This window comes from Eumetopias jubatus, unplaced genomic scaffold (assembly GCF_037043125.1).
Source record: "Eumetopias jubatus isolate StellerSeaLion01/CBP00866 unplaced genomic scaffold, mEumJub1_p1.0 scaffold_15, whole genome shotgun sequence".
Classification (NCBI taxonomy): Eukaryota; Metazoa; Chordata; class Mammalia; order Carnivora; family Otariidae; genus Eumetopias; species Eumetopias jubatus.
Window position 1 is genome coordinate 86,196,267 of NW_028274821.1, and position 25,110 is coordinate 86,221,376.

At 43.7% G+C, this 25,110-nt stretch overlaps 1 protein-coding gene across 1 annotated transcript in view; it reads left to right on the forward strand.

Moving 5' to 3' along the window:
• MVB12B (multivesicular body subunit 12B) overlaps window positions 1-25,110 on the forward strand; it is a 185,798-nt gene that overhangs the window by 119,957 nt on the left and 40,731 nt on the right. The gene's annotated exons all lie outside the window — the stretch shown is intronic.

The window sequence follows — 25,110 nt, forward strand, 5'->3', positions numbered from 1 at the left end:
TTGATTCATCATTTTTGCAGATAATTAAATGGTTCAGTTGGCACAGTGTGTCTACTTTATTAAAACAGGTAATTCTGAAAAAAAAGATGCTGTTTTTTGGATCACTGCACAAGAATTGCTTTTATCTTCATCTTTGAGCACAGTTTCTCATTGCTTTGCCAGAAGGCCCTCATGTTCAGGCATTTGGTGTCCTCTTCGGTCTGGAGGGGCTCGGCCTTGGATCATTGGGGTGTTAGTCACTACACCCTTTGAAACGGGAGATGAAGAGCACATTCTGTGCTGTTGCCTTTTAGAAAGACTCTTGGGTTTTAATTGGATTGGGGAAAAAGAGTCTACAAGTTATGAACTTTACAGAGCAACAGTTCTTGTGCTGAAAACAGATTAATTGTAGCCCTCACAGTGGGTGGAGTTTAAAAGTCAATTACTGCTTGTCCTATTATAATTTACACACCTAAGATTTGAAAAAGTCTGTCACTTCGTATGAAAATGAAAAGGTTACGTTACTAGTTTGAGTATACCTATGAGTTTTCATTTGTAAGTGCTTTAGCTACATGTATTTGTATGTATGCGGCTTGTAGCAGCAGAGAGCTATGATCTAACTACATCTGTGAGCAAGATTCCTTATGAGGAGTAGCCTTTCAGATTCAGTTCCTTAAATCTATGATGACTTAGAATATAGCCCTTTGTCTTGCAGTGCAACCCACTTGTAGGCACTGTGGCCAGCGCCCGCCGCACCCCCCCCCCCCCCCCCCCCCCCGCCCCGGAGCCTCGGGAACACTCCGCTCCTGGGCCAAGAACCAGTCAGGGAACGGCCCTTAAGGGGTCAATTTTTTCAAAAACAAATTGCTCGTGACATTTGCTTTCTTTGATTTTTCCATGTTTGTGTCCTGAATCAGTTAATTCACTCATTAAAAGGATTTATTTGAGGTGGACCAATTAAAACTTGGAGGCTAATTTTTTGCTGAGCAGCGCAGACCTCTGAAAACACAATTTATAACCTGGCTCCTGCCCTTTTCCAGCTAGAGCTGTCTGATGGCGCTGCGGCCTCTGGCGCTCAGGGAAGTTACAGACCCTCCATCCTTTGTCCTCCCCTCTGGGCGAAGCTGGAAGCTGCCGTGTGGGTGGGTTTCTCCCAGCCTCCATTGTTTTAAGGTGAACAGGCAAGTCTGAAAAGTCCAGCCCAGGAGCGGCACGCCACATTTGTTTGCTTGCATAAACCCCATAGTTTAATTTTTTTTAATAGGAAGCTGCTGTGTAGTTTGGATATTTAAACAGTTATTAACCAAATGACAATTAACAGATTGCATAGACAGATTTTCTTTTGAAAACCTCTGAAATTGAGTACAGTTTGCAAAACTATCACGGCATAGTAATGACAATGAATTTTGATTTCCCGGAACTGATATTAGACTCCTTATTAAACTATGTGCATCTGCTTTTAATTTACTCCAAATAATTGGAAAATGCAATGAAGCTTTCCAATTAAAGCACGGCTTTATGCTGTTTAATAATACCCCCATAATATTATAGCTTATGAAGTGACAGGTGAGTTGGTGTATGAATAAAACATAAAGGCAGCAATAAGGGACAGAAAACCGGAGACAGTTGTGGGGATTTTAAATGCTGGATGTAATTTGCATATATTAATCTCTTCTTTTCAGCCTTATCAGGCGTTCTTCAGTATTTGAAGTTAAAATAGCGTTGACAGGCGGGAGTACGCTTAGTTTTTTCAAGGATTTATTACTTGTATAATTTCTGATCTTTAATAAGCAGATATGACTGATCCTCATAGTTCTATAGAAATCGGTTAATTGTTCCAGATGGCGTGTACTGATTATGCAAAATTACTTTTCACACCATTTTTTTTGTGATGGAGTTTGGAGTAAAATTAAATTTTTTATAGCCTTCTTATCATGCTGTTTTACAGTGGTTTTTCCACAGAAGTTGAATTTAATCTACTATATTACATTGACCAGCACCGTTATTCTAATGTAGCATTTTGTGATTTGACAAAGAATAATAGAACACATTGCTCATTGTTCATTACTGTGTCCCTAATAAAAAGGAGCTCCTGTGTATAGAACATAGCTGTTATTTATGAAGAATGCCTAATTCATACAGTTAAAAATGCAAAATTGTACCATGAAGTAGTTCCTTTTGGGGAGAGAATATCTGAGAGAAGCAAATGGCAATAGGCACATTGCTACAGATTTTCCACAGCTGAAGGACGGGTTGTCTTAAATGAGCAGACTGTTTAAATTGTGCTACTTTCTTCTTCTTTGAAGGGGGGAAAAAAAGGCCAGATAATCTCATTCTATTAAGAGAGGTGTCATCAGTTGACTTGTCTTGATTTACATAATCCCAGAAGCCTTTCATAATTGAATAGCATTTATAAAAGGTGGTTACACTTTGGTGTAAAGTATCAAAAAAAAAAAAAACAGTCTAAAAAGCCTCAGTGATAATTCGTCTCTGACGTTTCCCAAAGTGTTGCTTTTTGCAAAGTGTCCCACACCGGTGTCAGATCGAAGCCCAGGTTGTGTGTTCTACCAGGTGACATGAATCTAGGCTTATCCGTGTCCAGGCCCTGAGATCACATTCTCCCTACAATTCAGCTGGTCGTGGTATATGAAGGACTCAGCGGACTGATCCCAGAATGGGGTCGTGGGGCTGTTATCTTGGTGCGGGGATGGATGCACTTTCCAAGGGGGTGGGAGGAGGGAGATTTTTCTGTTGCATCAGAATTCCTGTCTGGGGCAGGGGATGCTGCAGTATTTTAAATATAGCAGATAAAGGAAAATATTTCTATGTCTATAATCTGAAGTTTGACTTGTTTTCAGAAAAGACCACTGTGTATCAAGTCTTATCAGGACTTCTATAGACTCAAAATATATAGTTCTATTTGAGTCAGATCCCATACACAGAGCCACTCACACAGATCTTCATGTGGCCGGCCGACAGCTCACTCCAGATAAGTCCACTTCTGCACATCAGCCCCTTCCCACCCCTACCCGTCGTCCACAGACCTTGAGAACTCTTCCTTGCTTGAGCAGACTTGAGGTGGATTTGGATCTGTTTAAAGGGTTCGAGTCCCTTAGCCCCCAGGGGAGTCAAACTTTTTTTTTTTTTTTTTTAATATTCTTCCACCAGCAACACTGCTCTTCACAGAGGGGTCAGTGGAGTGGAGGCAGGACTTTATTGACAGCCCCATGGCATGCTCTTAGGGAAACAGAAGGTCACAGACCTCAGAACTCAGAAGATAGCTGTCTGCCTGTGTTGGCTGGGGCTCAGGGTTCAGGGCCTGGGGCGCAGGGCAACAGTTGCTCTTGGGAGGGGGTCTCCACAGAGTCCAGAAAAACCAATTCAGTTAGATGCCTAGATGTTACCACCAGCAGTGTTGTGTAGATGGTACTGTGCATTCTCTACTGCTTTCTGGCCTTCAGGATATCTTTGGTTGAACTCTCCGCTATAGCTCATCCAGTCTTGAAGGAATTTTATAGGAAGGTAAATATCTTTGACTACCTATAGGACTAGAATGACTAGCTAAACCTAACATAAAGAAATGTGATTCAGAGCCCAGAGCACTTTCAAAAGGCAGTACCAGTGAAATTCTGTATTCACGTTACCTCTCGAGTACTTCAAAAACTTGAAACCTTTCACATACCCTCTTTTGTAAACTCAAAAAATATTTTTGAGAAAATGGAAGTTTTCTGAGAAAGAATGCATAAATCAGACATGATTAAAAATATTTGTTCTAATGCAGTAATAATTTGGTAGTAATGCTTTCATCAGTCCAGCTTAAGGCTACATTAAGTGGACAGACTTTATATGGATTCTCTAATTTTAATCTTCAAAATGCTATCTAATGTCTCATTAAGACTTGCATATAATGTATCTTAAGTACAGTCATTAAATATAGTTTAGGGAGATTTATGTTCAGATATTGCTTAAAGATGTTTTAATAGGCCCATTTACTCTGATGATATTAATGAGCTCTTAATACAGACTAAGCTTCTAAAACTAGTGGTAAATACTCCAGCCTGAACACAACTTGGAATTCGTGCCTAGTTTGGACGAGAGCCCCCAGGTGAGCCCTGCTAATATTCCAGGGCCGATGCAAGCCCCTCTGATGAGCCCTGAGCTTTGGAAAAGGGTCTCCCCTTCCTGCTTTGGTCTGGCCGTTGACCCCAGAGGACTCCCATTTTTCTGCACGCAGTCTTCTCTTCCCCCCAAAACCAGGCACAAGACATGTGCTCATTTGGCCAAACTGTACATCTCCAAGGTCATTGGAGCAGCGCTGATGCTCTTCGCAGTGTCGCTGGGGTACGGGAGGGTTAAAGGAGTCTGTTGCTGTGCTTCCCGTGTAAGCATCTGCCAGGTAAGGTGTGCGCAGTCTGGCGTCGTTATGTGAACAGCTTCGATCTGCCATAAGTGAACTGTAAAAGGTCACATGGGTGTGCTTTCATCTTTCAGGCATTCATAGTGCCTGAAATATACGTAATAAAGTGATCCTGCTAATTCAAAATTGGAAAGTAAAAACCCAGCCCAACAGGAATCTCTGTGTGCCCCATGCTCACACACGGTCAGTCCCCCAGGCCCCACTTTTCAAATGTGTCGCAAAAAATTCTGTGTTGGTATTTCCTTGTCTTTCAAAGAAATACTGAAGAGCACAATTTTTTTTTGTTCCAGTTATTTTAAAGGAGAGAAAAAAAAGAACCTATGAGTTCAGAGACTTTTCTAATTACTAAATTGGTTTGTTATAAAAAGATAATAGCAAATTTCTTCTTTTCATAATTGGACATTTCTTCCCTGTAGGCTAATGCATGCACAGCCCGTGCATGCACAATAAGTTGTGCTTTTGAAAAGCCATAACTAGCTAATAACAGCTACAGTGTCATCAGAGAGTAATGGTGTGCTGATTAGCATAATTAATGACAAATGGTGGTACGGAATTGGTGGATTGGTTTAGCGGATGATGAATGCGGCAAGGCCCAGGCTGGGGCCTGCCAACTAGGCCTCGCTGGCTGTCAGCCCTTCTGTTCTCGCCGAGGCAGCCCTCATTAGTCACGATGGGAGGTGCCAGTTTGTATTCTGTTTGGAGCACAGAAAACTTAATAATCCAAGCAAATGCGGCTTTCCCTTTTTCCTCTATTTACTCACAAAAATCTCCACTTGCTCGTCCCCGTGGTGGCTGAACCACGAAGACACAGCCATTTCAAGATGCTTCCATGATACTTGAAGGGGAAACAAAAGGTAGTGTAATTGACACTCCTATCACAACGCTTTCCTCTGACCATTAGATGGATTACTCCCGTTAGGAAGACTTCTGCTTTGTGGACTCTGTTTATCTGAGTATTTATAAGGGGAAAAGAGATGAACTCAGGAAGCTATACATTCTGTCCTGAAATAAGACTAGCACATTTATCTTTGACTTGATTAATCAGGCCTAATTTGCATTCTCAAATGAGACTGATAAAAATGGATTTACCTTTTAACCTTTCGAGGGGAAAAGTATTTCTCTGCAAGATTTCTGGGGCTATCTTTCCTTAACCGATAAGAAGCAATTCTTTTATCAATAAAGATGAAAATCCTTAATTTGCATTAGTGAATGAGACTAATTATTATATAGTTAATTAGCATCTGGAAATGAGGATTATCTTAATTACAAAGCACAATTTCCCTAATAGCTACAAAACTGTAAGTTTGATCCGTGTGGAAATTGGTAACTATTATTATGTAATTAGTGATAACATTAATAGTACAGGGTATTTAGGCATAATTTGCATATGCAAATGTAATTTACCTGAACTAAGCAAGTGCACCATTAATGATTGGAGTGTGATAGAGCTGACTGAAAGTTCTAGATAGCTGAATGGTATCCATTATGCCAAGTATCTATTAAGTGGTGAAGCAGGTATGGATCTTTTTATATTTAGGTGGTCAGAGTGGATTTTGTTTTGAGACGAATTAGTAGCTGGAGGGTTAAATAAGCTAACTGCTTTGGGAAAGAGCTGACCACATGGTCCTCCCCTTGGCTTAGATTTCTCCATGTTTCCCAATATGCCTTGTACTTTCCCTACATATTTTAACATTTCTGAATATTGGATTTGTCTTACAGTTCGTGTGTACTTTTAAAGCAGTTATACACACATATGAGCATGGCAAATTATGAAATTGATGGTGCAGCTTACAGTTCTTGGGGGAATATTCAAAAAGCTCTGAGTTTTATCTGTGTGGCCCTAAGTCAGAGCCACTGCTTTATCTACACCTCCTCTGGTACCCATCTGTATATCTCCTTCAGGCTGTAGTGGTGCTTCCCAAAAGATGGGGCATGTGTCCCTGAGGAGGGAGTATGAGATGTGAAGGGCCTTTTTAACATTTTATTTCAACCATAATAGCATATCAGTGGATAGCATTGTTTAGAAAAAGATTAAAGTAGGTATGTTAATTAGTCTTTGGGTTATGCTGCAGTAACAAACAATCCCCCAAATCGTAGTGGGATACAATACCACCATTTTGTATGTTGCTCAAGTTCCCAGTTGGTGCCTGCAAGTTGATGGGTTCCTGCTCTGTAGGTCTTCTTGTTCTGGGACCCAGGCTGAAGGTAGCCCCAATCTGCATCATGTTGTTCTTAGAATAGAGGAGAAGAGCAAGAGCCCCCCAGAAGTAACACCCAGTGACTCTAAAAGCTTCTGGTCAGACATGCCAAGGTATCCAGCCCTGCCAACATCAGTGCACAGTGTTCTCTTCCCCGGGAGGCCCTGACCTTCCCATGGCAGTGGGGAGGGGGGGAATGGTCAGACTCACACAGGTAAGTGAGAGCACTTACACAGGAATGGTGGTTTTGAGTTTTACCAAGTGAGTTTCAGCACAAACAACCAGAAAACTGTTTACAAGATGGCAATAAGTACATACCTGTCAATAAGTACTTTGGAGCATTCAGTCCATTTACATTTAATCAAAAGACATAGGGAGACTGAAAAGATACAAAAATAAGAAGACCCATCTATATGATGCCCACAAGAAGCTCCTTTCAGATCTAAAGATCCACACATACTAAAAGTGAATGGATGGAAAAAGATATGCCACGCAAATGGAAATGAAAAGAAAGCTGAAGTATGATACTCATATCAGATGAAATAGACTTTAAAACAAAGACTGAACAAAAGAAAAGAAGGGCATTACATAATGATAAAGGGGTCAATGCGAGAAGAGAATATAGCATTCATAAATATTTATGCGCCCAATGTAGGAACACCTAAATATGTAAAGCAAATATTAACAGACATAAAGGGGAAAATTGACAGTAATAGAATAATAGTAGGGGACTTTAATACCCCACTTACATCAATGGACAGATCATCCAGACAGAAAATCAATAAGGAAACATTGGCCTTAAACAACAAATTAGACCAGATGGATGAAATAGATGTACACAGAATATTCCATCCAAAAAATGCAGAATACACATTCTTTTCAAGAGCACATGGAACATTCTCCAGGACAGATCACATGTTAGGTAGGCCACAAAACAAGTCTCAGTAAATTCAAGTTTATGAAATTACATCAATCATCTTTTCTGACCACAATGGTATGAAACTAGAAATAATTACAAGGACACTGGGAAAAACACAAATACAGAGAGACTAAGCAACCAGCGGGTAAACAAAGAAATAAAAGAGGAAATCAAAATATATCCTGAGACAAATGAAAATGGAAATAAAACTTTCCAAAATCTATGGGACACAGCAAAAACATTTCTAAGAGAGAAGTTCATTGTGATACAGGGCCTACCTCAAGAAACAAGGAAAATCTCAAACAATCTAACTTTACACCTAAAGGAATTAGGAAGAGTAAACAAAGCCCAAAGTTAGTAGATAGAAGGAAATTATAAAGATCAGAATGGAAATAAATGGAGACCAAAAAAAAAAAAAGGAAAAGTACCAATGAAACTAAAAGCTGATTCTTTGAAAAGATAAACAAAATTAATAAGCTTCTAGCCAGACTCATCAAGAAAAAGGCCCAAATAAAATCAGAAATGAAAGAACAGTTATAACTGACACCACAGAAACATAAGAGATAAGAGACTATTACAAACAATTATATACCAATGAATTAGAAAACCTAGAAAAAATGGATAAATTCCTAGGAATACCCAACCTTCCAACGCTGAATCATGAAGAAATGGGAAATCTGGATAGACTGATTACAAGTAATGAACTGAGTCAGTAATTTTAAAACTCCTGAAAAGCAGAAGTCCAGGACCAGATGGCTTCCCAGGTGAATTCTAGCAAACACTTAAAGAAGAGTTAGTACCTGTCCTTCTCAAATTATTCCAAAACATTGAAGGGGAGTAACACTTCCAAACTCATTTTACAAGCTCAGCATTACCCTGATACCAAAAGCAGACCAAGACACCACACACAAAAAGAAAATTACAGGCCAATATTTCCAATGAATATAGATGCAAAGCTTTTTAACAAAATATTGGCAAACTTAACTCAGCAATACATTAAAAGGATCATACATCATCATCAAGTGGATTCATTCCAGGAATACAAGGATGGCTCAACATCCATAAATCGGTATGATTCATCACAAAATGAAGGATAAAAATCATATGATCTTCTCAGTCTATGCAGAAAAAACATTTGACAAAATGCAACATCCATTTGTGATAAAAACGCTCAAGATAGTGGATATAGAAGAAAATTATCTCAATATAATAAAGGCCACCTATGACAAACCCAAAGCTGACATCCTACTCAGTGGTGAAAAGATGAAAGCTTTTCCTCTAACATCAGGAACAAGACAAGGATGCCCACTCTCACCACTTTTATTCAACATATTATTGAAAATCCTAGGCACATCAGTTGGGCAATAGAAACAAATAAAAGGAATCCAAATTGGAAAGGAAGAAGTAAAACTGTCACTATTTGCAGATGACATAATATTATATACAGAGAACTCTAGACTACACACACACACACACACACACAATTAGAGCTGGTAAATGAATTCAGCAAAGTCACAGGATACCAAATTAACGTACAGAGCTTGAATGTGTTTCTACACACTGATAATGAGCTATAAGAGAAATTAAGAAAATCCCATTTGCAATTGCATCAAAAAGAATAAAATACCTAGGAATAAATGTAACCAAGGTGAAAGACCAGTGCACTGAAAACTATAAGACGCTGGTGAAAGAGATTGAAGAAGAGACAAATGGAAAGATATTTCATGCTCATGGGTTGGAAGAATTAATATTGTTAAAATGTCTGTTCTACCCAAAGCAATCTACAGATTCAGAGCAATCTCCATCAAAATTCCAGTGGCATTTTTCACAGAATTAGAACAAAGAATCCTGAAATTTGTATGCGGTCAGAAAAGACTCCTAATCGCCAAAGCAATACTGAGAAAGAAGAACAAACTTGAAAGTATCATGCTTTCTGATATCAAACTATACTGCCTTTAAGCTGTAGTAATCAAAACAGTATGGTACTAGCATGAAAACAGACACACATATTAGTGGAATAAAATAGAAAGCCCAGAAGTAAAACCACACATATAATGTCAATTAATCTTTGAAGGAGGCAAGAATATACAGTGGGGGAAAGACAGTCTCTTTAATAAATAGTGTTGAGAAAACTGGACAGCTACACATAAAGGATGAAACTGGACCACCGTGCTATATTACATACAAGAACACATTTAAAATGGATATAAAACTTTGAATTTAAGACCTGAACCCATAGACTCCTAGAAGAAAACATAAGTGGTCAGTAAGCTCTTTGACATTGGTTTTAGCAATGTTTTGGGGGGTCAGTCTCCTCAGGCAAGGGTAACAAAAACTAAAACACAAAACTAAAAAGCTTTTATACAGAAAGAAAGCCATCAACAAAATGTAAAGGCAATCTACTGAATGGGAGAAGATATTCACAAATCATACATCTGATAAGGGGGTTAATATCCAAAATATATAAAGAAGGTATACAACTTAAAACACAACCCAGTTTAAAAAACGGACAGAGAACTTGATAGACATTTTTCATAGAAGACTTACTCATGGCCACCTGGCACATGAAAGGATGTTCGACTAATCTTCAGGGAAATACAAATCAAAACCACAGTGTGTTATCACCTCACACCTGTCAAATTGACTGTTATCAAAAAGACACAAAATAACAAGTGTTGGCAAGGATGTGGAAAAAGGGGAATTCTTGTACACTGTTGGTGGGAATGTAAATTGGGGCGGCTGCTATGGAAAATGTGGAAGTCCTTCAAAAAATTAAAAATAGAACTACCACAGGATTCTGCAGTTCCACTTCTGGGTATTTATCTGAAGAAAATGAAAATACCAGTTTGAAGAGATATATGCCACCCCAGCGTTGATTGCATCATTATTTACAATAACCAAGATACGGACGCAGCCCAAGTGTTCATTGATGGATGAATGGAAAAAGAACCTGTGGTATATACATACAATAGAGTATTATTCAGCCATAAAAAAATGACTAAAACCTTGCCATTTACAACAAAATGAGTGGACCTTGAGGGTATTATGTTAAGTGAAATAAGATAAAGACAAATATCATGATTTGACTTATGTGTGGAATCTAAAAAATGAACAAACAAAACAAAGACTCATAAGTATAGGAGACAAACTGCTGGTTACCAGAGGGCACAGTGGTTGGGTGGGAGGTGGTTGGTGAGAGAGAGGATTAAGAGGTACAAACTTACACTTATAAAATAAGTCATGGGGATGTAATATACAGCATAGGGGATATAGTCAATAATATTGTAAAAACTTTGGTGAGAGATGGTAATTAGACTTATGGGGATCATTTCTATAATGTATAAAAGTTCTGAGTCACTATCATGTACACCTGACACTAATAAGATACTGTATGTCATTTATACTTTAATTTAAAAAAAAAAGTTCAACCAAAAAAAAGGTGGGTTTCAGAAAAAAAATAATACAAAATAAAATTAAAATGTTAATTTAAAAAATTTTTAAAGTGAGTTTTCAGATGTAGAGAAAAATATAAAAATAATCATCCTGGAAAAAATAAGTGAAGCTGGGGCATGAGACGTTGTTTCCTAAAGTTTGGGAAACATTGGCCTATACCTATGCTTTCTGTAGCTTATTTCAACTCATCAGGCGCTTGCTTCTCCTGGCATAGTTAGGCATTAGCACCAGGATTTTCACAGGTGTTCCAGTGTGGTGGAAATAGCGCTGCCCCCTGGGGGTTAAAGCTCATTTTGACCTCTTCCAAACTTGAAAAAGTCACTCCTTTTCTCTGGGATTCAGTTTTCCCAGCTGCAAAATGAAGCTATTGGACTAGGTGGTGGTCCTTCTAGATGCTCTGCCCTCCCACCACCCCTTCTGAGCACCTGTTGAGAGCCAAGCACTTTGCAGGGGCTAGAACAGAGGTGTTCCAGAAAATTCTGCCTCAGGACTTGTGGGACTCAGCAGTTCCTACAAGAAACTTAAAAAGTTTGCTGTTAGAACAGTTCGTTGATAAATATTTCATCAAAAACAGATAAAAACTTTTCTGAATTATAAATTCAGACAATATTTTAGGATATATCCTTACCGTTTTTTCTATACCATATAGATCTTTATATAAAAGTATATTCTGGGGCGCCTGGGTGGCTCAGTTGTTAAGCGTCTGCCTTCAGCTCAGGTCATGATCCCAGGGTCCTGGAATCGAGCCCCGCGTCAGGCTCCCTGCTCAGCGGGAAGCCTGCTTCTCCCTCTCCCACTCCCCCTGCTTGTGTTCCTTCTCTCGCTTTGTCTCTTTCTGTCAAATAAATAAAATCTTTAAAAAAAAAGTATATTCCTACCTAATTAAGTGTCCATTCTGGTTTTTTGTCGGATTTATTGAGGTATAATTTACATATAGTAAAATTCACCCCTTTAATGTGTACAGTTCAGTTAGTTTTTAACAAATGTTAAATGTCAAATCGGCATGATAAATGTCATGTAATTGCCACCAGAAGCAAGATACAGAATTTTTCCATCATGCCGAAAAAGTTCTCCAGTTCCTGCTGCTGGTCATTTCCTGCCCCACGCCCAGCATGGCAATCACGCATGTGTTTCATGTGTCATAAATGGAGCCCTACAGGATGTAGCTTTGTGTCTTGCTCACCATCATGTTTTTGAGATTCATCCATGCTGCGTCTATCTGTAGCTTGCTCTTTTTTTTTTTAATATTTATTTAAGTCCTCTCTACACCCCATTGGTGAGGCTCGAACCCACAACCCCGAGATCAAGAGTTGCACGCTTCACCGACTGAGCCAGCCAGGCGCCCCAGTAGCTTGCTCCTTTTTATTGCTGAGAGCATCCGTTCCATTCTGAGACCTGGTCACAGGCTTCCTCCCTGCCATTCCGTCGTCTTCCCCAGGGCAAATGTAATGGTTGTGTGATCTTCCTCATGGATGCAGTGCACTTTATCTAACAGGTCCTCTAAGGCTGGATATTTATGTTTTCTTCACTTCTGAAATACTTTGGTAAGCTTCCCTTTAGATAAATCTTTGTTCCTTAGGGTAAGTGTGTCAATTTTTAGGCATCTCGATATATTATGACAAATTGCCCACCGAAATGGTTGAGTCCATTTACACTTACACATATGTGAAAGAGGTTAGCTGTACTTTCCAAAATCCTGATCAGTTTGAAAGAGGACATGGTGTCTCACCATGAGGGCACGTTTCCCTGTGCTGAATGGCGGCCGTTGGTACCCCTGGTCCTTGCCTGTCCCTGCCGCTGCTGCTTTTCTCTTGAAGTTATCTGGCTTTTCTTGTTCAAGCTGTAGCAGCTCCTTATGGAACAAAGTCTTTCTTTTGCTGCTGTGTAACTACTACTTTTTTTTTCCAGTTTGTGGTTTCTCCTTTCTTTTTTTTTTTTTTTTCCCTTTATGTTTTGCACCTTTGCCATCACATTTTAGAAGGGCCTTCTCTGGTTCATGGTGTATTGTTACCCTTTTTCTTTTTTTTAATCTAAAATCCATCTGTGATTTGTTTTGATGTATAACCTGAGGTAAGGGTCTATGTTTTTCCAAATCATCTTTGTCCTAGTACCACTTATTAAATAATCATTTATTTTATTTATTTTAACCAACTCATTTGAAAACAATCATATAAACCTATGATACATTATGATATATTTTGTGACTTGTGTCCTATTGACTTGATTGCATATTCTGATGGGAAAGTCATATTTTAATTATAATAAATGAATATGTTTTGGTGTCCTGTCTTATTATCCTTTGTTTTCAAAATGTTCCTGGTAATTCCAGCTCAGATTTTTACCCAGTTGAAATTTAGAATCACTTTAAGTTCCAGGGAAAATACTTTCAAGATTTTGTTTGAGAAAATATTGAAGCTGTAAATTAATTTAGGGAGAATAGTCATCTTTAAAATACTTGATCTTTCCTTCTAGAACTGTAACATGACTCTCCATTTATTCATATGTTCTTTTATATCATTCAGTAAAATATTATCATTTACTTTGTTTATCTAATTCCTAGGTTTCAAATTTTTGTTGTGGTTGTTTTGCCCACTTTGTTTTATCCAGGAGTTGCTTATACATATATTTTAAAATACTGTTGGTTCTTGAATCTTCATTTTATAACTGGCTTCCTCTCTTCTATGCATGTTATTTCTAGTAGCTTCCAACTAATTTACTTGGGTTTTCTCAGTAGACAACAATATCATTTGCAAATACCATTTTGTCTTTTTGATAACATTTATACTTCATTTCTTTTTCTTGCTTTATATTCTTGGCCAGAACATCCAAAGCAGCAAATGATAGTAGCAATAGTTTGCATTCTTACCTGGTTCCTGACTTTAGTGGGGATGAATGTTTCTAGTGTTTCATAATCAAAGCTGAGGTAGGGTGTTAATTCAGGAGAGAGTTTGATCGTGTAAAAAGAACAATTCTTCTATTCCCATTTTCCTGGGAGTGTGTGTGTGTGTGTGTGTGTGTTTTTAATTCAGGCACTAATCTCAATTTCAAATAAAATCTATCCATACAATATTGTATTTTTTCTCATTTGACTTATTGGTATGAATCATTTTATTTTGATGATTTAACATTGAGATAATTGCTATATTTTTGAAGTCCTTTTTTACTGTGGTGTATTATCTGGTACTAGATCTTAGCTACTGTTATTTAAGTTAGGATTTTGGTATTTATATGAGATTGGGCTTAGTGCTTACTAAAATATTAATTTTGTGATCTAAGAATCTGATCTAAGTGATCTAAGAATCAGAATTTTTCTTTCAAATATGAGAAGATTCTTAAGATATTGTAATTTCTGTTCCTTGGGGTGGGGGGCAGAAAATGAAAAAAAAAATTCCCTGTAAAAACTAAATGGACCTGGAGAGCTAGCATGTACTTTGGGATGAGGGACAATTTCACTTTCTTTCACAATGATTGATTTTTTTTTTTCAGGCTTTCTGCTTTTTTTCTTGAGTCATTTTTGTCATTTATATTTTCTTGGAAAGGAAAAACAGTGCTTTCACCTAAATTTTAGAGTTTAGTAGTATAGGGGTGCCTGGATGGTTCAGTCGGTTAGGGGTCCAACTCTTGGTTTTGGTTCAGGTCATTATTTCAGGGCCATGAGATCAAGCCCCACATTGGGTGTGGGGCCTGCTTAAGATTCTCTCTCTCTCCCTCTGCTCCTCCCCCCCAAAAAAAAGATGAAGTAAAAAAAATAAAGTTTAGTGGTATAAAACTGTGCCTAAGAGTTTATCTTGATTTTAAAATTAATATACCTGCAATTACATATATTCCTAGTTATTTTCCTTTGGTCTTGCGAAAGATTTATCGTATTTATCTTTTCATATAGCCAGTTTTTGATCTACAAATAAAGGCATTAGGCTGCCTGTTTCATTATTTATCTTCATTAGTTCCTTTCTTCTACTTTCTTTTGGCTTCTTTTGGGTGGTTTTTTTTATATATATATACAGCTGCTTCAGTTGGATGGTCCCCTCATTTATTTTGTTTGTGATTTTTTTTATTTTTTAAACATTTTATTTATTAATTTATTTGAGAGAGCATGCAAGCTGGGGGAGGGAGAAGGAGTGTGAAAGAATCTCAAGCAGACTCCACACTGAGCCCAATACTGGGCTCCATCTCATGACCCTGAGATCATGACCTGAGCGGGAACCAAGAGTCAGACGCTTAACCAGCTGAGCCACCCAGGTGCCCCTGTTTTGTTTATGACTTTTAACGAAAGTATTCAAAGCTATAGAAGTATGTCTGTGTATCACTTTATGGAAGTCTGATATATAGTCATCACATATGTAAATATACATTATAAATATACAGTAATTTTGGTTTTGATTGCCTCTCTGACTCAAGTACCTTCTCTGAGTGACTGAGATTTTAACTTGTTTCTTTTTTTTTTTTTTTAAGATTTGATTTATTTGACAAAGAGGGACACAGCGAGAGAGGGAACACAAGCAGAGGGAGTGGGAGAGGGAGAAGCAGGCTTCCCGAGGAGCAGGGAGCCCGATGTGGGGCTCGATCCCAGGACCCTGGGACCATGACCCGAGCCGAAGGCAGACACCTAATGACTGAGCCACCCAGGCGCCCCAACTTGTTTCTAACTTTATTGCACACTGGTCAGAGAATGTGGTCTCTATTGTTTTATTTTTTCAAATCTACATAGTTTGTCATCTAATGGATTACCTATTTCAGGAAGTGTTCAGATGACACTTGAAAATATGTCTACTTTCTGTAAGGCACCGTGTTTGAGATACGCACACAACTATCCTCTCATCAGGTAGGATGGACGGATATATCCGTACCCATGTCCCCATCCATCCTGCTTAGCCAAGAATGGTACCGTTTTGTGTTTGGGGCCTTACGTTCTAGAAGGTTCTTGTCCCGCTTGGCTGTCGGGTGCTCGGCTGTGAGCTCTGTCACCCCTCCCTCTATTCTGGCCAGCTGAGGCTCCTCCTGAGGGTGCTGCCCACACAGGCCTTTGCTTGGTTTTCCTCTCGCCCCCAAGAACCTTCCTGTTCCCCATCCTCATTCTTACCAGCCTCCAGCCTCCCCTGTAGTCCCTCTCTTCCTGGGAGCCATCCCTGGTGACTCGTATGCTCCTCTGGTGCCTTTCACGGGTGACCCTGGCCCACCTTTGTACCCAAGCATGAACATGTACCTCTCGGGTGCCCTCCATATGCAGTCAGCTGCCCCGCGTCCACTCCTGGTGGGCAGGAACTCTGCTTTCAGAGTGGGACCAAATCTGGGCCTGCTCAGTCTTTTTCGCCACCTAGTCACTTTCTTATAAAGGAATTGATCGCTGCTACTAGACTGTTCTGTTTTTAAGAGTTTATCATGGGGGCGCCTGGGTGGCTCAGGCAATTAAGCATCTGCCTTTGGCTCAGGTCATGATCTCAGGGTCCTGGGATCAGCCCTGCATCGGGCTCCCTGCTCAGCGGGGAGTCGGCTTCTCCCTCTGCCTCTGCCATCCCCCTCACCCCCCCACTTATGCTCTCTCTCTCTCTCCCAAATAATTTTTTTTAAAAAGAGTTTATCGTGAAACACCAAGTAATTCATTAAAAAATTTACTTTAAGAGCCTTGCTCCAAAGTGTGGATCATGAGAAACACTATTTGAAAGCTCCCCCACATTCCCCGGTGACTCTCCAGGGACACGCACAGAACACTGGGCAGCATGTGTGGAAGAGGCAGCAGCGGTGTTGCAGACGCCCACCTTGCAGGCCAGGCACCACCCCTTTCACCTGCAGGCGCCCTCCCCCAGGCTTGCTGTCCTGTCTGGCAGGACTCCCGCTCCTCCTGCACACGGGGCTGTGAGGCTCAACAGCGCCTTCAGTCAGCAGGGACTGAGCACCTCCCATGTGCCTGCACAGGGTCAAGCCTGGTTGGTAGCATGCCCAGATGCCCAGTGCCAGCAGAGAGCCTGGGGACAGTGGCTGGGGGCCCAGAAAACATGGGCCCCCACACACACCATTTTGCTGTGACCTGCCACCAGAAACATGCCATGCAAATTGTAGCGATCAGGTTGCTCTTTGGCGTGTTGAGGTGGGTCATTGGAGGAGGCCCAGCGGCCACAGGGTGACCCTGGGCCCCAGAGACCTGCAGGCTCTCTTCTCTCAGGCTGTCTGCCTGACAGCACGGCCTCCCTGGTTTCCTGTCATTAATGTGGTTTCGGATGAGAGTGAATATGCCCACAGCACCTCCTTGCTAAGGCTCATTTCCAGAGGAAGACAGAGTGTCATTCTTCATGGTTAAAAGTAAGGACAGCCTATAATTTGGGCAAATTTAGCCACTTCATACCTTTCCTGCCCAGAGACAGAGGAGTATTTCTGAACCTGGAAGGGCTGGCCTAGGCCCAGGAGGCCCTGAGTCCCAGGGGCAGCTGTACTCAGGCTGGGATGGCTGTGGTGGCATTACCTGCAGTGACAAGGACTGGCTTCTGTCCTCTCCTGTCCAGCCTTGCCTTGGAGGAGGAAGTGATAGGAGTGTCTGTCTGGTTTCGGGGATAATAGTCTTTATTGAGCTAAATCGCCTTCGTGTGTGAACTTACTTGATCTGTACCCCCACCCTGGGAGGCATATGGTATTACTATTGTCCCCATTTTATAAAGGAGGCTCAGAGAGGTGAGTGAGTTCCCCAAGGTCACACAGTCTCAACAGTGCCTTTGCTGTGGTTTCCACAGAATTCCATCCTAGCCTTTCACACTCTGCTCTTAGCTTTACGTCTCCTTATTCCCTCGACAGTGTGTTCCACGAGGGAGGTGCTTAGCCTCAACAGTCTTTGCAACCCCAGCGTCCTGATGGACAGCCTCAGAGTTAACGGAGGGCTCTGAAGTCAAGTTCATTTCACTGTCCGGTCCCCGCTCTGGCCAACAGCCTGGGCCTGGGCCGTAGCACCAGCCGCTGCAGAGCCGCACAGGTGGGGAGGCTCATTAGGTGCCGAGCCTGCTGGTTGCCTGCGCTGTGCGGGGCACAGACCCGGGCCCTCCCTGGGAAGGAAGGCCTGGCGCCCAGGAAGGCAGTGGACAAATCCATGTCCTCTCATTAGGCAGCCTAACCGATGGTCACCTGAGCTCGCAGATCTGTCCAGGGACTGGTAGGCTCTCCCGCTTGCTCCCAGAGCAGCCTGGGAAGCCAGCCCCCTCCAGGGTGGCACAGATGGCAAGCCCAAATGACAGAGTAAACTCCAATATGTCTTGGAGACACTATCAGCCTGCAGCTTATTTGTCATGTCACGGCAGCCTTGTGGATTCGGGGGCACCCTCCCGGCCTGCCCTGCTTCATCCCCCGTGGGAGGATTATTTACAGGAAACGGATTTTTATGGGGGGAGGGGAGGGCACAATGACAGAGGGTTTCCAGAATGGACATTGGTCATTTTCCTTCGCATTTGGGAAGTGAATGATGATAATAGCACTTATCCGGCATTTATAGTGTCAGCCCCTGTTCTGAGTGCCTTACCCAAACTGTCTCTTCCACCCTGACAACCCTAAGAGGTGGAAGAAGTGGAGGCGTCCTTAATCCCAGCCTATAGCCCCAGAAACAAAGGCACAGGCAACCTAGTTCACTCACCACCGTCACCTGCCACGAGGCAGGTTGGCCATGCACCTACTCTTAACCTCTTCACTCTGTTTCCTCCGTTGTAGAAACAGATACGGAGGCGAGCAAAGCTTCCTCCCAGAGCCCAGTGAAGATTCTGTGAGCTAGAGCTTGCAAGACGCCCGGCCCACAGCAGGTGCTCATGCCGCAGAGTGGGCCGGGGAAGCAGAGAGGGGACTGGTTGAAGGGGTCTGCCCTTTGGGGCACTTGTGGGTGGAGGAGGAGTCGGGACAGGCCATGGGCACTCGTTGAGGGGAGGGTCCTGAGAGCTGCACCCAGCGGCCCTGTGTGAGAGGAGACCAGACCATAGCAGGGCTCCACAGAGAGGAGTGGATTGAGTCAGGTCCCACAAGCAGCGGGAGTCCAAAGGAGGGGGCAGAAGCAGATGGAGGGGAAGGGGCCACAGGGAGCTCAGTGGTGGGACTGCCCTTGTCCCCTGCCTTCCGGAGATAGGAAGAGAGAATGCTCAGGGCCTGGGCTGGGTGCCCAGGACACATATCCTTTGAAAGCATTTATTTATCTTTCTGATTTAGCTTTAAAGAAACCCCAGAACTCACAGCCTTTGGGCACAGGTAAGCAATGAAAAGCCAGGCGGAATATAAAGAGCAGATGAGGCGATCGTGTGATTGATCCCGCGCTGTTGGCACAGTCTCTGTGTAAATTCCATGTGGGCTGGTTGACTGAGGACACCTGGAATGTCATGAGCTGGGTGGTTATGAAAGTCACACTGTTTCATTCCTCAGTCCCCCTTACTGGTTGTGGGGAAACTCCTTTCCCAGCAACTCCCTGTGCGTGCACCTTCTTTTGCTCTGGTAGATGAAAAAAGGAAAGTCATTACCGAGCCCCCCCCCCCGCCCCGCCCCAAGGATCTTCATTTCGTGTGCGTGCCCACTTGCACACACTAGGGCGCTCTCCCTCTGTCTACAAGGCTAGTGCTCAGCTTCAGGTGCGTGTTGGCCTAGTGGTCCTCGGAGTTGGCCTGGGAGCCAGGGAATTGTGTCACCGGTGAAGCACGGTCTATTTGGTGACTTGGAGGCAGCCAGCGTAACAGATCCCATGGGGCCTCCAGCTTGTTTGTTCTGGACACTGGTTCTATTCTGAATATTGCTGGAAACAACAGGGCAGGTGTTGAGCCTCTCTGTGATGGCTTAATAGGTAGAAAGTGTTCCACCCGGCAGAGGAAGGGAAGAGTTGTGCAAGCCCGTTTGCCCGTGCCTTTGGTCTCTGACGTGTGTGTTTGGGAGAGGGGGTGATTTGGTTTTGGGTAAGTGTTTTGGCTGAAATGATTGGAAGAATAATTGGAATCTCTTAGGAGGGAAGACAGGAGGCAACGTTCAAGGGTAATTGCTGACACCAAAAATAAGAGAGCTGTGGAATGCTTGGCAACTTCCAGTTCTTTCTCTGGGACAAGTGGCCTGTAATGGGGTGCGGGAAGGTGACTACAGGACGAGACGGTTTCATTTTAAAGCCCTGGACCCAGGTAGCAGCTCTACCCTTAAGACAAGCCCCTCACTGCCTTTGAGCTTCGGGTCTATCTCTTTTAAGCGGGGATGATAGGAAAGACCAATTAAGGCACTTTTACTGTGTCTTTTCTTATCAGCTATAAGATACAGGAGGGTAAGATCCCTGTTTCTTCAACACAGGAAGTTTTTATTGAGCATCTGTTTTATCGGGGCTGGTGTTATGTACACAAACCCCATGAAGATGCCACCTTCCTGGGAGCTCTCCCCGAACAACAGGCCGTCAGCCGCCCTGCCCATGAGCTGGCTCTTCCCCAGTGAACAAGGGAAGCCAACTGAGTGGGGGTGGGCCAGGGCCCTGGTGAGGGCAGGTCAGGGACTCAGGGCTCAGAGGTAGGGCGGCAGAGTCACTGTTCGCCCATGCAACGTTCTCAGGTTTGGAGTTTTAACTGTAAATTTGGGCATTTCAGTGACCGTGTCCTCTCTGCTCACGTGGATTCTGAAGGAACCCTATTTCCAACCGTGCTGGGCCCTCTGTGACCCCTGGTGCTTCATGGAAGAGGTAGTTAGTCACACAGGCTCCATGTTTACTCAGCTACGAGGCTCATGTGGTTTCTACACACACACACACACACACACACACACACACACACACACACACACACACACACACACACACACACACACACCCTCCCCTTCTCTCTGAATCATCGACGTTACCAACCCGGGTACCATACAGGCCTGGGGTGAAGGCCCACCAGGCCCTGACACGACAGAGAGAGAGAAAACAAATATCTCAGGTCCCATTAGGGATAATCTGAGAAAGACCCACAGTAACATAGAGGAGAGCTTCCAGAGACCAACGCAGAGCACATGCCCTGGAGTGGCTACAACTTCCCACCCGTGAGCACCTTCCTTTGGGCCCTTCAAGTTTGAAACCATCTTTCTATACTGAAAAATAGCCTTTCTGCTTTTATTTTCAAACTTCAAAGATTACTTCTGAAATAAAGTTTTCCAGTGAAATTCCAAAGGTTTTACACATGTGTGAAAGGAGGAGTCTGGTTGTTAAAATGTGTTTGCTCTGCCCCTTGGTCCCCTTAACCACAAAAGCCCTGCAGCTGCCTCCACTTTGTCCTCTGAAATATTCTCCCAGCTCACTTCACCACCACGCGGCTCCAGCCTCTCCTTCATCCCCATCCAAGTCTCGTTCAGTAGAGCCCAGAGGGGCGAAATTGGCCTTTGTGTTTTTCTGGAGGAAAGCCTTCCCGGGTTGGGCACTCCTCAGCTCTTCACCTGCCCCATTGAACCCCAGTCTCTGTAACTGGTCGCCTCCGTGGCCCGGTGCTGGGCTGAGGAGAAGGTGGCCCTGGTCACAGCCAAAGGAATTTCCCAGTCTCAAGTAAGGACACATTTGCAATGGCTGGCCGTGTGGCTTCTGTCAGTTTTCAACCTCTGCATGTATTTAACCTCACAAAGACCCAACCGAATAATCGGGCTGGGGGGCATTTTTGAGCCTCTAAGGCACTCTATTACGGTTTTGCTGTCTTGGGTGATTCTAGAACAATAAACTTTCATAGGTCATCTTGAACGTCTCTTCCTAATACAATAATTAGACCATAAATGTTTTCGTAGGATAATTCCCCAAGATATCCCCAAGTGCCGAAATTTAGAAACAGCTCTTTAGCACATAATTCTCTCCATGAAACATGGGAACATAAAAGTGAAACATTTGGGTGAACCTTTAGAACTAATGATTCTATAAATAAAAACTGACGTCATTTATAAAGTTATTTTAAATAAATTTTGTCACTAAAATTCCTCCATATATTACATCACCGTTAATAATAATTTTAACTGTGAGTTCTGTTTATGTAGGAAAGAATCGGGCCAAGACCCAAGGTTTTTCTAATCAGGCTGTCATTGTGCTTGGCCGAGGTTCCCATTTTTGCCCCTGTCCGCCCCCCGCCCCCCCCCCCAGGATGTTCAGAATGTTGGCAGGAACCTGGCTGAATGTGGGGATGGGCTTCAAAACGAGGGAGGAAGGGGATCGGCTCTGTTGGGGCCGCCTGGCCTCTGTCTGAGAAGGCTGCTCCTTCCAGCAGAGGCCAGGTTCACCAGCTGATTGTCAGGACCGTCCAGGTACCAGGTCCTGAGGCCACGTTAGTGGTCGCCTCCCCAGCAGAGCCCCCAAGGGCCACACCGTCCTAGGCCCTCTCCCCTCCTTCCTTACCGCCAGCGCCTGGGGCTAGGGGTCAGTCTGTGCGCCGCTCACACCCCTTCATTTTCTTCCACCTTCCTCAGTCTTCCCTTCCGCCTCAGTGGAGTCCGTTTTAAAAAATAAGAAATGGTCACTTCAAGAAAGTTACTGCTTTTGCCTGAGAAAAGTGGAGAGTTAGCGCAGTTGGGCTGAAATTCAGGTGCCGGGCATCTGTCCAGCTGACCCCACGCGTGGACTGCAGTTTGTACTTTAGCAAAATGACAAATCATTTCACGTCGTGACCATCAGGATTCCCACCAACAGTAGACACCACCAATGTTGTATTCTCAGGTACCCAGGGGTAGAGCTGTTTCGGGGGCGAGGACACAGCTCCCTGTCCTTCTGCCTTCTCCGTGTCTTATCAGACCTCAGACCACCCTGGGTGGGGACTTCATGGGGATACAGAAGTGTGGCATCTCCTTCTCCAAAGGGGGAAGGTGTGCTGGAGCAGCACCCCACTCCTGGCCCCGTGGGACTTTACAGGCCAGCATCGAAAAGCCACCTCATGTTTTCTCAGCCTTAGGTGAAAATGAAGTCACAGTCTGGTGTTTATCCAACAGTCTGGACCAGAATCAAGCTGAGAGTGCCGCCAATCAGCAGGCTGGTCTCCTCTCCACCAAAAATGAAACAATAAAAACAAGCCAAAAAGATGTGTGCTTTCAAGGTGTACCTGTCGGAGACCATTTGCAAATTCTTTCCTAGTAAAGACTGAGCAGACTCTTAATGGCACTTGTCCTCTGAGCTCCCAGTGCCCCCAGACCGGCAACCCTGAACATTCTCTCATGGAAAGGCAGCCTTTGACTTTGCGATCTGGGGGTCCCTTCCAGGCCTCTGCTCAAATGGTTTTTCCACTGACCCCATAAATGATTACAGTGCAGTCAGGAGGCCCATATTCAACACCCGGTTCTGTTACGGGCCCACTGGGCCGCATTGAGCAAGCCTATAAACGTGTCTGAGTTCTGGCGTCGTCATGGCGACCCTGGACCAGGGTTGGCCTCGCGGACACAGGGTGGAAACTAGGATAAAGGAGTTAATGGGTGTGCAGTCCTGAAAGGAAGCTACAAGGCACCACAGGTATTCACCGTGTGGGTCTTACAACTCTTGGGGTCTCGGTTCCCTCATTTGTAAGCTGCTCCTTGCCCAGGCTAATGCCCTCACTCCACACTGGCCTATAACTTTGCCTACCTGCAGGGTTTCTGTTTCCCCTTCTGGTTTTTGGTTTTTTAATTCACCTAGTATTTCCCCCTTCCCTGGGGCTTTAAAGAAAGCATTTTTAAGAACAAGCCTTTGCTTTCCTGTTGGACCTTGCGTTTCGTGATGGTGCCCCCCTAATTCCTGCCCGCCGTTTGTCCAGCGGCTGAGGCAGCTCTGAAAGCCTTGTGGTGGAGAAATCACTTACGTGTGTCTTTTTAAGCTGTTAGGTTCCATTGAAATGTATCCTTTCATACTTTGTTCTGACCAAAGGGTCCCTTTGAAAAATTCAGGGCAGATTTTCAAGTGGCTGGAAGTCATTAGTTGGGAAAGCACAGAAAGGTTTAAGAAGGAAACTCAAGGATCCAGCACAAGTTAGACATATGTTTCTTAGCTTCAAGAAATGAAGAGCTCAATTAGAGTTAGGTGTAGAGAGAGGAGAAAAGCAAGCCCTCTCTCTGGATTCCACAAAAGATGGTCACAAGCTACCTGGATGTTACCTTTTCTTCCTACTATTAAAGGTAAAAGCCATAGAAACCCTGAGTGCTCAAGAAATTCACTGCAGATAGAGAGAAAGACAGACCAAGGACCTTTCTGGGTTCCTAACATCTTGTGAGTGAGCATCCCAGACCATTCTGACGCACTTGATAGTTTGAGGACTTGTGCTTTGGAGAGAAAGGATGCGTCCTCTGGAGGCAGGGGGAAGGGGGGGCCAGCTCTGAAGACATTGTGTCTAAAGCGCTACCAGTGCCCCCTTATCTCCTGCACTTGTCTGGACGGGCACCTCCCCCACAGGGATGTGGCTGCTCTCCAGAGAGAGGGTTCCTGTGCTCAGAGCTGCTTTTCCATGGGCTGGCTTCACAGTGGAGTTGCCCTGATTGAGAAGCAGCGGCTCCTGCGGTTTGAGTTATCTGCCTGGACTTTCCATTTGGGGCTCCTCTTTGAAACCACTGTTCTTCCTGACTGTGGCATTTACAGTTGGCTCTACCTGCCTCAGCTGCTCTGGAGGATGTCTGCCTGTCTCTTTGAGAGGCCCCCCTCGCAGGCTCCCAAATGAATCTGTGACCCTAAACTTGGCAGATCCCCATGTAGCTGCATTAGCTTGCTGGGGCTCTGCCCAGACCTCCCTGAGGCTCTGCTCCCCCGCAGGGACTGGCGCTTCCTGCACAAGGAGGCAGGTCCTGGGTGGAGACAGCCTGGCGTCTAAGGCCACCAGGTTTTGAGCTCCCACTTTGCTGCCACAGTGCTGGAAGTGTCCGTGTGGCGGTCAGCGCTCAGCCCCCGGTGTCCCCACCTGGGAAGGGAAAGCATTCCACAGCCTAGGACACAAAACTCAACTTCTGGCTTGGACCTCCTCAGCTCCTTTGATTTGTTTATCCTCAGAACTCTCCCATCTGAACTCGCACCAGGATGTGCACCAAACGCTCCACTTTTCTCACACTTTCTGTCCACTGCGGAAGCAGCCGCTTTGCCCCATTCCTTTCCAGATCCCTTTCTGGAGGAGAGTAGAGTGATGTGGAGCAGCTGATGTCAGGGCCGTAGAGGTGGGCATCCCCCAAGTCCAGGGCCGTGGAGAGGATTCTCCGGAGGGAATTAAGGA